The sequence below is a fragment of the Lissotriton vulgaris genome, chromosome 11 (assembly GCF_964263255.1).
Source record: "Lissotriton vulgaris chromosome 11, aLisVul1.2, whole genome shotgun sequence".
Lineage (NCBI taxonomy): Eukaryota > Metazoa > Chordata > Amphibia > Caudata > Salamandridae > Lissotriton > Lissotriton vulgaris.
In genome coordinates this window covers 224,458,466-224,472,702 of record NC_141699.1, presented here as the reverse complement: position 1 = coordinate 224,472,702, position 14,237 = coordinate 224,458,466, and the positions used below count along the sequence as shown (strand labels likewise).

At 39.3% G+C, this 14,237-nt stretch overlaps 1 protein-coding gene across 1 annotated transcript in view; it reads left to right on the top strand.

Annotated features, from left to right (window-relative positions):
• Positions 1-14,237, top strand: part of HPS4 (HPS4 biogenesis of lysosomal organelles complex 3 subunit 2) — a 231,350-nt gene that overhangs the window by 210,988 nt on the left and 6,125 nt on the right. The gene's annotated exons all lie outside the window — the stretch shown is intronic.

Sequence of the window (14,237 nt, the reverse complement as noted above, 5' to 3'; positions counted from 1 at the left end):
GCCGCTTAAGAAGAGTCCTTCTCCGTTCCAGAGTGTGATTCCGAGCTCGAGATTGATCTGGAGTCTGAAGATGTGCCTCCGGGACAAGGTGCAGTGAGTACCAAGGACCCCTTGCCCCCTAAATCCTCTTCAAAAACACATAAGGCTATGGCACCACCTCTACCTTTTGGCCAAGGTCGGCATCAAGACAATGTTTCGGATGCCCTGCCTCTCGGCTCGGCACCGCAACAAACCGTCAAGGCTCCCGGCTCGGGGCCGAGTCAACCGAAATTACCGTTTGGATCCAAAACCACCAGGCTCCAAGGACAAATCTAGTTCAGAGCTGAAACCCTCCACTTCAAATCAAAAACACGCTTTGGAGCTAAAACCTTCTACTATCAAAGACAAGTCGACGCCGAAATCGGAGGGCAGTGTTTACTAGCCTCCAGGACCAATTTTAGATGTTCTTATGGCCAAATAGTAACCTAAATACAAAAAGATTTATAGTAATCCTGATACTGGGTATATTTCTGCTAAAACACCAGCAAAACACAAACTTCCTTCAGAGGACACTGCCAATAACATTCCTTTAAAGAAGAAGGACATGGCTACCAGCCCTGTTTATTGTGCCCCAAATCCTCTCTGCCTCCACCATCTTCTCCACAGTTAATAATTTAAGATCCCTTACATAGAACACCTCAGAGATCTCCACATACAGATCCAGACCAGGATCATGGTGATGATGATACTTATTTGTCTGTAGACCCATGGAATGATTACACCTTTGACCCACCAGTAGATTATGACCCAGATCGTTACCCTGCAAAGCCATCTCCACCAGACGATAATAAGGCTTACCAACAGTAGTTGAGTATCATGGGGGGCCTTACAAAAAAGAGTTTGCTGAGGAATGTCCTCAAGAAAGGAGGGATTTATGCCCAGAAATACATAATGTTCATGTTGTGTTAATTAATGTGTGTTGAGTACAAACTTTATTTACATACACCACGTGTATGTCTCTTTTGTGACACTCTGGGAATTTATTCTGTGAGAGTGCTGTGCCAATGCTTTACACATTGCCTCTTTGATAAGCCTGACTGCTCAGTGCCATGTTACCCAAGGGTGAACGCAGGTTATACAGTGAGTGTAATCACCTGCTCCTGATGGTAGTGGGTAGATTCTGCCTGTCTAAGGCTTCGCCTTAGCCAACCAGAACGTGCCAGTTACAGCACTCTTTATCAAGCCCTCTACTGCCCCCCGGAACCAGGACTACTAAAGCTAGCTATGGAGTTCTTCTTGGTTGCTCCCTCTGTTAAGGCTACACCTACCCATCTTCTTAAGAAGTACACACCCTGGAGTATGGGCCTTTTTTCATATAAGTTGATCCTCCACCAGACTCTGTGATTGTCTAGTTGAGGAAGAATCATGCTAGAGCACTATTTTCAGAAGTTTCTCCAGACAAGCAGGACAGTATGCAGAACATCCTCCACACCTCTGAAATATGCTAGCGCCACAACATTGCTTGGCAGGTACAACTTGTCTTTGCGGGACTCCCTTATATGCTTTGCTGAGGAATGTCCTCAAGAATGGAGGGAATATGTAAGTAAGAAATCGGCGCATGATGTTCCGCAATCAGATCTTCAGCACAGTAGCAGACTTGTCACATTCGGCTGCCCATGATCATAGATATTGTCCATGAGGTGTTCCTCTTTGCTTAGTTTGTCAGATCTAACCCAAAAGCACAAAAAAGGATCCTACATTTTCCTTTATCAGATACAACACTATTTGCCGATGAAGAAATCCAGTGAACCAAGTTTGAAATGGAGACCCTTAAAGCAGTAGGCCAAAAAAGACAAGAGCACAAAAACACTGCTGCTTTCCTTGTGACCGCCTCTACTCTACCAGTGGAGATTTCAAATACCTCCTTGATCTCAATCACAGCAAAAAAGGAGATCTTAGTAACAGCAGCATTATTAAGTAGGAGGAATCCCACAGTATCTGCTGCCACTGGGTAGTTAATGTTCTCCCCAGCACCCTCACACCTTTTCTCTTTGCCTTCTATAGGAGGAAGTACCACCAATTGTCTCAATGCAAAGGTGTCCAAAAAGATAGAGAAAAAGAAGGGTGCTTAGTTTTGTGTAAAATGGCTGTTCTCCAAAGATCAAGATGCATCCACCAACAGTATCCTTCCACTTATGGTGTCACATTTTTGTATACTATACATCCTTCACTTTTTTATATAATACAGTGTGTCACCCTAAGTGCGAAGGGTATGCCCAATAGTGGGTCCGGTGTACACTGTGCCCTTATTTTTTGCTGTATAGCGGCTGGTCCTGCCGCGGAGATGTCCCACCGCTGCAACATGTCGGGTCTTGGTGCTTGTTATCACGGGCACGTTTTGGGAGTGGAATGGGCCTGACTGTCGGATTATATTGGGAGCAACACAGTTCTTACTCGCTGGCCTCCGTCCAACCGGGTGAACAATTTTACACATTTTGAGGCTCCTGATCCACTTGGGTATATACTGAACGTGAGCCTAGGGCAGATGGACTCCATTTACCACAATGCCATGCTGCGCACGCCCACATGGGCGGGGACGCTATTAACCAATAAAATGTTCTTAACCTACCTGGGCGCTTCAAAGCGTATGGCACATTGCAATCTGGAGGTCACAAGTGCTTGCTGTGAGTGCTGCTGCCGGAGGTGGTGTGCGGCAACCATTTCACGTGTGATGCCTCCTTGGGGACACCCTTGTTTTTTATATATATATATATATATATCACCTACTGGCGGTCGCCAGTAGGTAGTTATAGTTAGGATTTTTTTCAATGTTAAATCTCAAAATTCTATTTGGAATAACTTTGGCGCCGGTTGACGAATCTGCCTGAAAATTTCCTGGAAATGGCCTCGCAGCGCTCTGGTCCTTCCCTGAAAGTTTGGGGGGGATACGTAAAGCAGGGGCCGAGATAAAAGGGGGGTCCCAAAACGCGTTTTCCCCATGTTAATTTCCATAGGGCGGTCGATTTCACTTCTAGCCCGAACGGCTGAATGGATTTCCACCAAACTTGGCAAAATTGTAGGGATTGGTAGCCCGATGTGCCTTTGCTATGTCTCAAGATATGTGCTCCAGTGGATTTTGAGTAATTTAAGTTCCAAAAAATATATATATCTATAGGTGCGCCCCGGTACGCGCACCGGGGAGCACACCAGGCGCGCCACGCGACTTGCGCACGGAAAGCTGATTGGCTGTCGGTTGTCTGTAAACATTCTAAACAGTCCGGAGCGGCCACCATCTTGTGTCTCGGTAGGATCGAGACATGAGAGGTGGCCAAAACAAAGGGGTAAAAGACCATAAGGGGGCAGAGTAGACACCCCCTGTCCCCCTAGGTTTGATGTGGGGGCTATAAAAGAGCCCCGCGGGGCATTTAAAATATTTTTTTTGTTTGTTTTGCGCGGGGGGAGCACCCGGTACGCGCACCGGGGAGCGGCCCGGGGAGCGTACTATGAGGAAAAAAGATGACAGAGTTTTTAAAAAATGAAGCCTTTTTTTAGAAATTGGAGGTAGTTCTAAAAAGAACTTTTTTTTTCTTCTTTTTGTTGTTTTATATTTTTTTGTGTTTTTTGAACATTTTGTACTTTTTTTGGCTTTTCAAAACAGTTTTATATTTTTTTTGTATTTTTTTAGGGGGAGAAACAAAAAAAGGGAATTGAAACTGGCTCAACTGGAGCAAAAAAAAAAAAAAATTACTTCTTTTTGGGGCACTTGTGATTATCACCTGCAAGGACGATGAGCTTTACGCTTTTTTCACCATAGGTGATAAGCTTGCCACATGCAGAACAAGTGATTTTAAAATCAGCAAATCCTGGCTGAATACAAGGCATCATCTCTGATGTTTCTGGTCCCGATGAAGTGGGTTCTTTTCTTTGGGAGGTGGTCCTTGAAGACTGGGGGAGGTTACTGGCCAGTTCCCTGAGCTCTGCACGAGAATAGTTGTTAGGGTGCTTTCTGGTCATATGACGAATCATGGTATAGTTACCAAATGAATATTTTTTGTTTGGGTTGCCCCTTGAGAGTTCTTCATTGCAGATTAGGCAAGTTACCTTGGCCGCATTCACTTTTTTCTTGCCCTCTGGGAGTGAAAAAAACTCCCATACAATGTGTGGCTTGGGCTTGTATGGGGTATTTTCTTCAGGCAGCCATCTTCTCCTCCCCTCCTCCTCTTCCTCTTCCTCCTCCTCCTCTTCTTGACCACCAATATAATCTTGAGCTGGTCCTGTTGGTGGTGGTGGTGGTGGTGGTGGGGCAGATGCACCAGCTGCTGCTGCTACTGAAGCCATTATAAAGATCAAAAAGGTACAGAGATGTACAAACAGGTCTTCCTCAGTCAAAGGACAAAGTCAGAATAAGGAAAAAAGGTGGGATCTTTCATCATTTGGAAAAAAAACTGTCCTGAACCAATGAGAAGTGTTATTTTCAGGTCACAAGACCAGGGGCTTCATCATTATGAAACCAAAACTGTTATGAACCAATGAAAAGTGTTATTTTCAGGTCACATGACCCGACGCGCTTACGCTACGCGCCCCGGGTTGCGTGATCGTATTCGCTCGAGTACTTCCGGGTGCGCTTACGCCGTGCGTATCACGCGGACGCGGCTACGCGATACGTCACGATCATGTGACAGACTGACAGACCTTCTTTCAGTGTAATGTAACCCTTGAAACACATATTCAAACAATAGAAACTAACATTTTCAAAAAAATGGAGATACCCATACCAGTTACAATAACCAATTCAGTAATTCCACCATCTATATACACATCCACTCATACACCAACAGTTCTATATAGTCACTCATACATATTCTCACTCATCATATATAGTGATACACATATACATCCTGTTACACACCGACAGTCTTACAAAAGTTACTCACACACATACTCACACATGCAAATAAACTATTGAACATCCATTTATTTGCATATACAGCTATACATACATTAGCACATTACTTCTAAGGAAACTTACACATACTTACTCTCTTAAACAATCACTTATAGAAACACATACTTATTTAAACAGGAACTCTTTCAATCTCTCACTCTAACATATATTTACTTATATACATCAATGCTCATATATACAAGATTAAAACATATGTAGTTACTCATAAAGACGCTAGTGAGACAGGCATTCACTCACTAACACACACATATACACACTCATCCACCCATACAGTCCTGCACATACACTGTCTTCAAAACACATACAAACAGTGAGTCAGTCACCAACCCATGCAGCCACTTATACACAAAGTGAAACACTGATACATATATTTAAATATTTAAAAATTACTCGTTAATATATGTATTCACTAAGATACACTTAATAAGGCAGTTAACCAATCAATTCTTTTTAAAAAAAACATCCATTTACACACTTATTTAACCATTTATTCTTCCATCGTCCTTTACAAATACATATATAAAACATATTTATTTTTCATAAAGACACATATTCACTGGATGGTGTCATCAGTGATGTCATGAGTGATGTCACTGACCATGTCATGAGTGATGTAATATGTGACGTCATCAGCAGTGCATTGCAGGCGCGCAAGTTATAGTGAGTCCAACTAACTATAACGTGGAATTTCATTGGCGTTATGTCAGTAAAATTTCCAGCTAACTAAACTAATGTGAAACCTATGGTTTTTTTAAGTGAATTTAATAGGTTTTTTAAATGCTAATTCCTAACTATAACTGGTGTGAAACCTATGGTTTTTTCAGTGAATATATATATATATATATATATATATATATATATATATATATATATATATATCCTACTGGCGGTCGCTAGTAGGTAGTTATAGTTAGGACCTTGTTTCCATAGGAAATCCACAACATTCTATTTGGAATAACTTTAGTGCCGGTGGACAAATCTTCGCAAATGTCTCCAAGAAAATGGCCTGCTCGGTTCCGCTCCTTCCCTGTAAGTTTGGGGGTGATTCGTCAAGTGGGGGTCGAGAAAAAAAGGGCTACAGCCCGAACGGCTGAACGGAATTACACCAAATTTGGCAGAGAGGTAGAGTTCGGTTCGCAGATTGTGCTTTTTGTTAAATGGTGTAAATCCGTTCAGTAATTTCTGAGAAAATTACAAGTAAAATCATAGCGATATCTAGAGACGGAGTACGGCACGCATACGGAAATCCGTACAATTACGAGCACGAGCTGCATGCTGATTGGCTGTCAACGCTCCAAACTAGGAAGTGTTGGCAGCCATCTTTTATTTTGAAGTATGCGGGGGGCTCATGGCCTTCGTACATACCCCGGGGACCGCCACCTTCCTGGGGCAGTAATATTTTAAAAAGGACCGCACGGACCTCCCAGCCCCGGGGATTACCACTTTTCGGGGCTTTTTAATGTTGGGAGGGGGTCGCGCGGTCTCCGTCCTGGAGCTTTGATGGCTCTGGGGACCCCCATCTCTCAGGGCCGACTCCTGCAGTGTCCCGGGTGTCTACCTCCGGGACACTGCTGATTGGTATGGTAGGGCGGGAGCGTTGCGGCTTCCACTTTAGCACAGGAAACCGGTTTCCTATTAGAAAGAGAGAGCAAGTTTTCCTCTAATGATTTTGTCATCCATGTATGTTTATTACTTTTTCTTCATTTGAATTCCGTTTTATTTACAGTATGTTTCTACCTCTCTTAAGAATAAGTTCCACAGCATAGCGTCCGTAGCAGTGTTGTTAGCTTTTCTATTCTTTTGCCTACTTACCAGTTTGTGTTCAAGATTCGGTGTCCTATTTGTGTAGCTTTCCTTTGTGTATCTTTTGTGCAGCCTTCTTTTGTGTATGTTTTTTTGAATCTGAGTTTTTTTTATTCAGTGCTTCATCCAGTGTTCTGAATATAGCAGTACATATGTAGACATGTACTTTACTCCTTTTCTTTGCCTCCCTCCACCCTAATTGACAACGTAATGGGGTGAGACAAACGAAGGCACTGCTGTCGTCACTGTTTTATGTTTGCAACACAGTTGGTAGGATAACTAAATAAATAAAGCACTTGACACAATGTAGAGTGACACTATTGTATTTAATTTTTGAATGTTTTCAAAAGAAAATACTCATGTACAAAATATTGTTGCTTTATTTGCAAGATAAATATTTAATATAATTCATATGATTCACCACACATGCTGTTATTACAGTAAAGATAAAATGAAGTGTTTGTTTTTGTACAAGGACCTACAACATAAGAAATTCAGTATCGCAAATCAGAAAAACAATGTGGAAGACAGTTTCGAAATTAGTAATAGTGCCATAGAAGAGCTGAACATACTTTTTACAAGTAGCGAGAATGAAGAGGAAGATATAAATGCTGCAGATATTAGCTGTGATTTCCTAGACTAAACCTTAGATGTGGATTTTCTGGAAGCATTAGATGACATTGAGTATGATCATATGACTTTTGAAATTCAGGTATATCAAATACTTGATGAAATTATTTTAGAAGCTCTATTAAGTTATGAAATGTTATAAGAATACGTTTATTAAAATGGTTTGAAACATTCTTCTTGCAGAATTGTAATCATTCAGCTAGTACTGAAGTACTCTTGTTGCAAAGTGTGCCTTAGGGCATGGACTGCTTTAAACCCCTATAGACTATGTATGCACTCTTCCATGCACCGGCAAATTTGTCTTTTATACCTAACACACTTCTAGAAAGGCAGCAAGTGTGCACTTTTTTTTACTGCCTTCGGCTGGGGTAGTTGTTACAACAAAATGGCTCGATAAAGAGCCTGCACTTTGAATACGAATATGAAATAGAATAGTTGATAACCATAGCCAAGAAAGGCAGCAAGTAGGTGTGTGTACGTGTAGATAGTGTGTTGATTGAGTGGAAGATGAATTATGTAAAAAAATAAAGGCTGCAAGTGTGCAAATTACCCACTGCCATTCACGGGTAGTAGTTACCAAGAAGGCTCAATAAAAGGCCTGTACTTTGAATTAGAATAAAAAACAGAAGATTTGATAACCATAGACCATACTGGCTCTTTTTTAATATTGATAGACTTTTATTAAGCTTCTTATTATAAATGAACGGCAGGAAGTGTGCAAATTACCCACTGCCATTCACGAGTAATAGTTACCAAGAAGGCTCAATAAAGGGCCTGTACTTTGAATTTGTATTACAAGAAGAATAATTGATAACCCCAGCCAAGAAAGGTAGCAAGTGTGCAAATTTCTCACTGCCTTCGGCCGGGGTAGTAGCTACAACAAAAAGGCTTGATAAAAGGCCTGCACTTTGAATAGGAATATGAAATTGAACAATAATTGATAACCCCTGTCAAAAAAGGCAGTAAGTAGGTGTGTGTATGTGTGGATGATGTGTTGATTGAGTGGAAGATGAATAAGGTGAAAAATAACAAAGGCAGCAGACCCGCACAATACCCACTGCCTCATCAGGGAAGTGAATGTTTGGATTTCCAGTCCATTACATAGAGTGGGAGTTGCATTCCGCAGTCAGAGTCTTGAAAAACTGCTTCCACATTTAAGTAAGCAAGAAAGTGCATAAAGTACACACTCCCGACACTGGGTGGTAGGGTTGAAAAATAACAATATTGGCCCCTTTCTGGGGTTATAAAAAAGGTGAAAAATAAGAAAGGCTGCAGATGCGCAAATTACCCACTGCCTTGTCAGGGAGGTGGATGTTTGGATTTCAAGTCCATTACACAGACTGTGCGTCGGATACCGCAGTGGGAGCCTGACAAATGGGTACCACATCTAAGCAAGCAATGGAAGTGCACAAAGTACACACACTGTGTGGTAGAAAGGATGCAAGAAAGGATGCAAGTGTGCAAATTACCCACTGCTATTCATGAGTAATGGTTACCAAGCAGGCTCAATAAAGGACATGTACTTTGAATTTGTATTGCAAGAAGGATAATTGATAACCTCAGCCAAGAAAGGAAGCAGGTGTGCAAATTTCCCACTGTCTTCGGCGGGGGTAGTAGCTACAACAAAAAGGCTCGATAAAGGGCCATGACTTTGAATCAAAATATGAAATTCAAGAATAATTGATAACCCCAGCCAAGAAAGGCAGCAAGTGCGCAAATTTCTCACTGCCTTCGGCCGGGGTAGTATCACCATTAAAAAGGCTCGATAAAGGGCCTAGAGTTTGAATCTGAATATGAAATTGAAGAGTAATTGATGACCGCAGCCAAGAAAGGCAGTAAGTAAGTGTGTGTACATGTGGAGGATGTGTTCATTGAATGGAAGATGAATAAGGTAAAAAGTTAGAAATGTTGAAGATGCGCAAAGTAACCATTGCCTTATCATGGAAGTAGATATTTGGATACCGAGCTCATTACAGACTGTGCGTCGGAAGAAAGGATGCAAGTGTGGAAATTACGCACTGAAATTTACGGGAAGTAGTTAACAAAAAGGCTGAATAAAGGGTGTGCACTTTGAATTTGTATTAGAAGAAGAAGAATTTATAACCCCAGTCAAGAAAGGCAGCAAGTGTGCATATTTCCAACTGCCTTCGGTGGGAGTAGTTACAACAAAAAAGGTTGATAAATGTCTAATGAGTAATGTTGAAGACAGATATGTTCCTGTTTTTTATGAAGTTGATAGACTGTTTCACGTAACAGAAAAGTTCATCGCAATAAATGTATAGAAATGTAAGTTTACTAAAATCAAGATTAATATGTGAGTATGGACTGCTTGCCGAAGATGCCGTTGCAGCAGTTTGTCCTTGGTGCAGCTCAAGTAAAGTTGTTGTGTTGCAAGTTCTTCTCGTGTCGCACTATATTTGCTGTGTCTAAGAAGTCTTTTTTGGATGGATTACCCTTTGAAAGAGTTGTTTGGTAAATTTTACAGATTACTTTTGGAGCATTAACCTTCGGCTGGAGTAGTAGCTACAACAAAAAGGTTCGATAAAGGGCCTTGACGTTGAATCAGAATATGAAATTGAAGAATAAGTGATAATTCCAGTCAAGAAAGGCAAAAAGTGTGCAAATTAAGCACTGCTTCTGGCTGGGGTAGTTGGTACCAATTACAAGATAATGTCAAAAAAAGTAATGTTGAGCATAGCGATGTTCCTGCTCCCTGCATTTTATTAGGTCGATAGACTGTTCCCCGTAAGACAAAAGTTCATCACAATAAATGCATTGAATGTTAATTTCACCAATATGAGGATCAATTTGTGGGTGTGAATAGCTTGCTGAATATGCTGCTGCAGCAATCGATGTGCTTGGTGCAGCTGCAGGTGGGTTTTCCTGTAACATCCGTGTTGGAGCTCGAGCAAAGTTATTGGGGTGCAAGTTCTTGATATATCATATCATACTTGGTATTTTTTGGATGCATCACTCCTTTTAAAGAGTTCTTTAGCAAATTTTACAGGTTACTAACGGAGCATTAACCTTTTTTTGCTCTTCAGGGATAGTAAATAAGTTCCAAATTAGAGCTTTTTTCTTCTTCTTTGGAAGGTCTTCAGGAATTAAATCTCTTTTTGAAGAAAAGCTAGAAGATGAGTGCATTGCTGTTATTATGGTGATCTTTCTATTTGACAGGATTCTCAGAAGAGATGGTCCTTCTTAGGAACTCAAAGTAGAATGAATAAAAAGGGAGGGATCTTTGAACAGTTGGAATAGGAAGTGTTATGAACTAATACACTATAATATGTTTCTGGGTTTTTTTCAGTTAAATATTCAATTTCATGTACAGATTTAAGTACTCGATTTCGTGTTGCATGAAGACTTAGACTCACCCAAATGATTCTTCTAGATTTGGAGTAAAGACTTGCAGATGATAAGCGATCTGAACATTCATAAGCTTCCATTTTTAAACTGTCACTATATAATTGTTTAGTTAGACTTTTCTTGTAGGAAATCGCTTTTCACGTCTCCTTCAGTTCTGTCTTTTCGGATTTTGTTATGTAGGGTGTTAGATATCGAGCAACAACAACAGAACTGTCTGCAATATATTGAGTGTCTATGTTCGCATTCCACATGGACAAAATGACTGGTTTGTAGTCATTTATATATTTTGACTTTTCATTTCTTTTTAAGTTGTATGTATTTTTGGAGACTTTTTTGTGATAGTATGTAGCAAAGATGACATAAAACTGTAACTCTTCCTTTCAATATTACAGGACGTGAAAATCCAAAACGACATTTGGTGTAGAACTTGTTGTTAAATTTGTAGTTTCGATGACCGTATTTCCCATAACGATGGCTTTGTAATCGTAAGACTTGTTGTTTTAAGTCCTTATCTTGTGTACTTTTCGGTATATTACATGTGGCATATTTTCCAATAAAAGATAGCACTGTATCAACTGACTCAGTTGCAAATTTGGGAGCATCTTTGATCCATATTAGCATATGTATGTGAGGAGCATCTTTTGGTTGATACTCTTTTCTCCAAAAGAAATCCAAAATCTTTCCAAGAGGAGAATTTTTTTTTATTGGTGATAAAAGATATTATAGCTTCGAATCTATGATTGAAATACATGTATACATTAACTGGATCCAAAGAGCACAATTCTCCAGGTGTCTTGTATTCAATATTTAGTATCTTTGGATTTGTGTCTCGAAGAAATTGAAGTAAATCATCCCAAGCGTACTCAGCACAGCTCACATACACATTTTTATAATATTGATTAGTTTTTTTAGTAGATACGTTGCCTTTTATACTTTGCTAACATTAACTAATTCTTGCCAGATTTTCATACTCCTAGTAAGAACGCCATTAAAAAGAATAACTAAAGGTTGATCTCCAACATTTTCTACACCAATTGTTTAGATTTTTTATTAAAAAATATACAACTCTTCCCTTTAATCCTGTTTGTAAATCTGAAGGAGGCAATTTGCCTGTCTTAGGCTCCATACGAACAATAGCCTGAAATGGTTGCACACATTGAATAAGAATAGTTCAGAAGGAATAATTACCAACTCAAGATTATTATGCACAGCTCTAGCAGGCATTTTGTTCTCATCTAATTTGTTATAACAATATTTACAAATACGCTGATCAGAACCCAAATCAAAAGAATTCTCTACCAACAAATAAGTTGCGAAATGCTTCCATTCATTATTATTTTCCTGTTTACTTTTTAAATACAGATGAACAGTCCTGGTTTGATTTTTATAATGAGTTCGTTGAAAACAAATAGAAGAATAATTTGGCGTTTCAAGTGAACTCACCTTAAACATTGTAATATCTTGCTCAAAATTTTCTACAGTAGAACATTGTACATTCTCTTCCACATTTTCTTCTATTACTATCTCAGTTTCTGCACTTCCTGAGGACCAAAGTAACTAAGCTGAATTTCATCAGAGACATTAGTTACATCTGATACAGATGCACGGAAAAGAGTACTGTTCAACTTTTTTTAACATTAGTGCTTGAATTTTTGCGTAATATAATGTTCTGACTAATTTCCTCATTTGAGTTTAATGAACTGGTAACATCCTGAATTGGTGAAAAACACTTCGCCATACTTTTTTAGAAAGACAAGCTGGATAATGACCTTGCAAACCAGTATTTTCTCTCACTCTACAAGACTGTAGTCCTTGCAACATCTTAATCTTTTGTTTAACACTTTTTTAATATAGTTATGTAAGAAATTGCATAAAAAACCAATAGATTCTTGACTTACAGTATAAATACTACTACAATTGCAAGTGTTCACTGGAGCTTTAGGACATTTCCCTAAAACTTCCTCAGCTAACAACTTTTTTGCATTTCTTGGAACAATTTTGTCTTTCACAAAAGCACAACCATTTCTAAGCTCAAGGCAACAGCCACTAGTGTCAACTGCATGTAAGAAATCATTACTCTGAAGATAACTGTCATCATTAAAAAAAGGCTCAGAACTTGAACTATGGTTCTATTCACCCAAAAAAACCTCTGACAAATTACTTCTGTTAGTTACTCTTTTCCACTTACTTTTGCCCTTCATTAAAGGGATTGGTTTATCTAGTGATCCAATTTTATTGATTACTATAACACATTTTAAAAAATTCAATTTGAAAACCTTGTCAAGTAGATTTTCTATAGTTTTCTTTTTCTTCTAAAATGCATTTTTTTAAAAAAATCTTCACTTTCTTAATTAAATTTGTCACAACTGTATTATAAAATACAAGGATAATTGATAACCCTAGCCAAGAGAGGCAGCAAGTGTACAAATTTCTTACTGCGTTCGGCTGGGGTAGTTCTAATAAAAAAGGCTTGATAAAGGGCGTGTACTTTGAATACGGGTATGAAATAGAAGAATAGTTGATAACTGTAGCCAAGAAAGGTAGCAAGTAGGTGTGTGTACGTGTAGATGATGTGTTGATTGAGTGGAAGATGAATTATGTCAAAAATAAGAAAGGCTGCAAGTGTGCAAATTAATCACTATCTTTAGCTGGGAAAGTAGTTACAACAAAAAGGCTAGATAAAGGTCCTTGACTTTGAATCAGAATATCAAATTGAACAATAGTTCATAACCTCTGCGAAGAAAGTCAGTAAATGTGCAAATTTCGCACTGACTTCTGCCGGGGTAGTATGTATATGAAAAAGGCTTGATAAAGGGCCTTGACTTTGAATCAGATTATCAAATTGAACAATAATTGATAACTACAGCCAAGAAAGGCAGAAAGTTTGCAAATTTCCCATTGCCTTCAGACGGGGTAGTTCTTACAACAAAAAAGCTTGATAAATGTGTAGTGACTGATTCCTGTGAGCGCAGACTATTATTTCCTTGTGAAGTAAACTTTTGGTGCATTAATTTACGGTGTGGCTCTGCTGGAGTCTTCGCACCAAGGCATAGAATCGCCAGGGGTCCACCAAATTGAGCCTTGCGGTGGATATATATATATATATATATATATATATATATATATATATATATATATATATATATATATATATATATATATATATATATATATATATATTTTTTTTTTTTATATTGTTGGGCGGAAACTGGTAGTCACTAAATCGGCGTGGTAGACTTCACCTCTGGAGGATATCGAACTTTTATGAGTGTCCATGGGACTACATAACTATAGAGATCCAATAAGACAGGACGAGGCTATGAAGTATGTATGTATGTATGTATCTATCAGAGAACATGTTGCAGGGAATTATGTGGGAAATGTCAGGTGATGGTGATGAGCAGTATGAGGGGTCTGTGTAAAGTCAACAAACTGGTATGGTCAACAGATTTTGTTACATTAATATTGCCCCCCCCCACCCCCCGCCACCCTT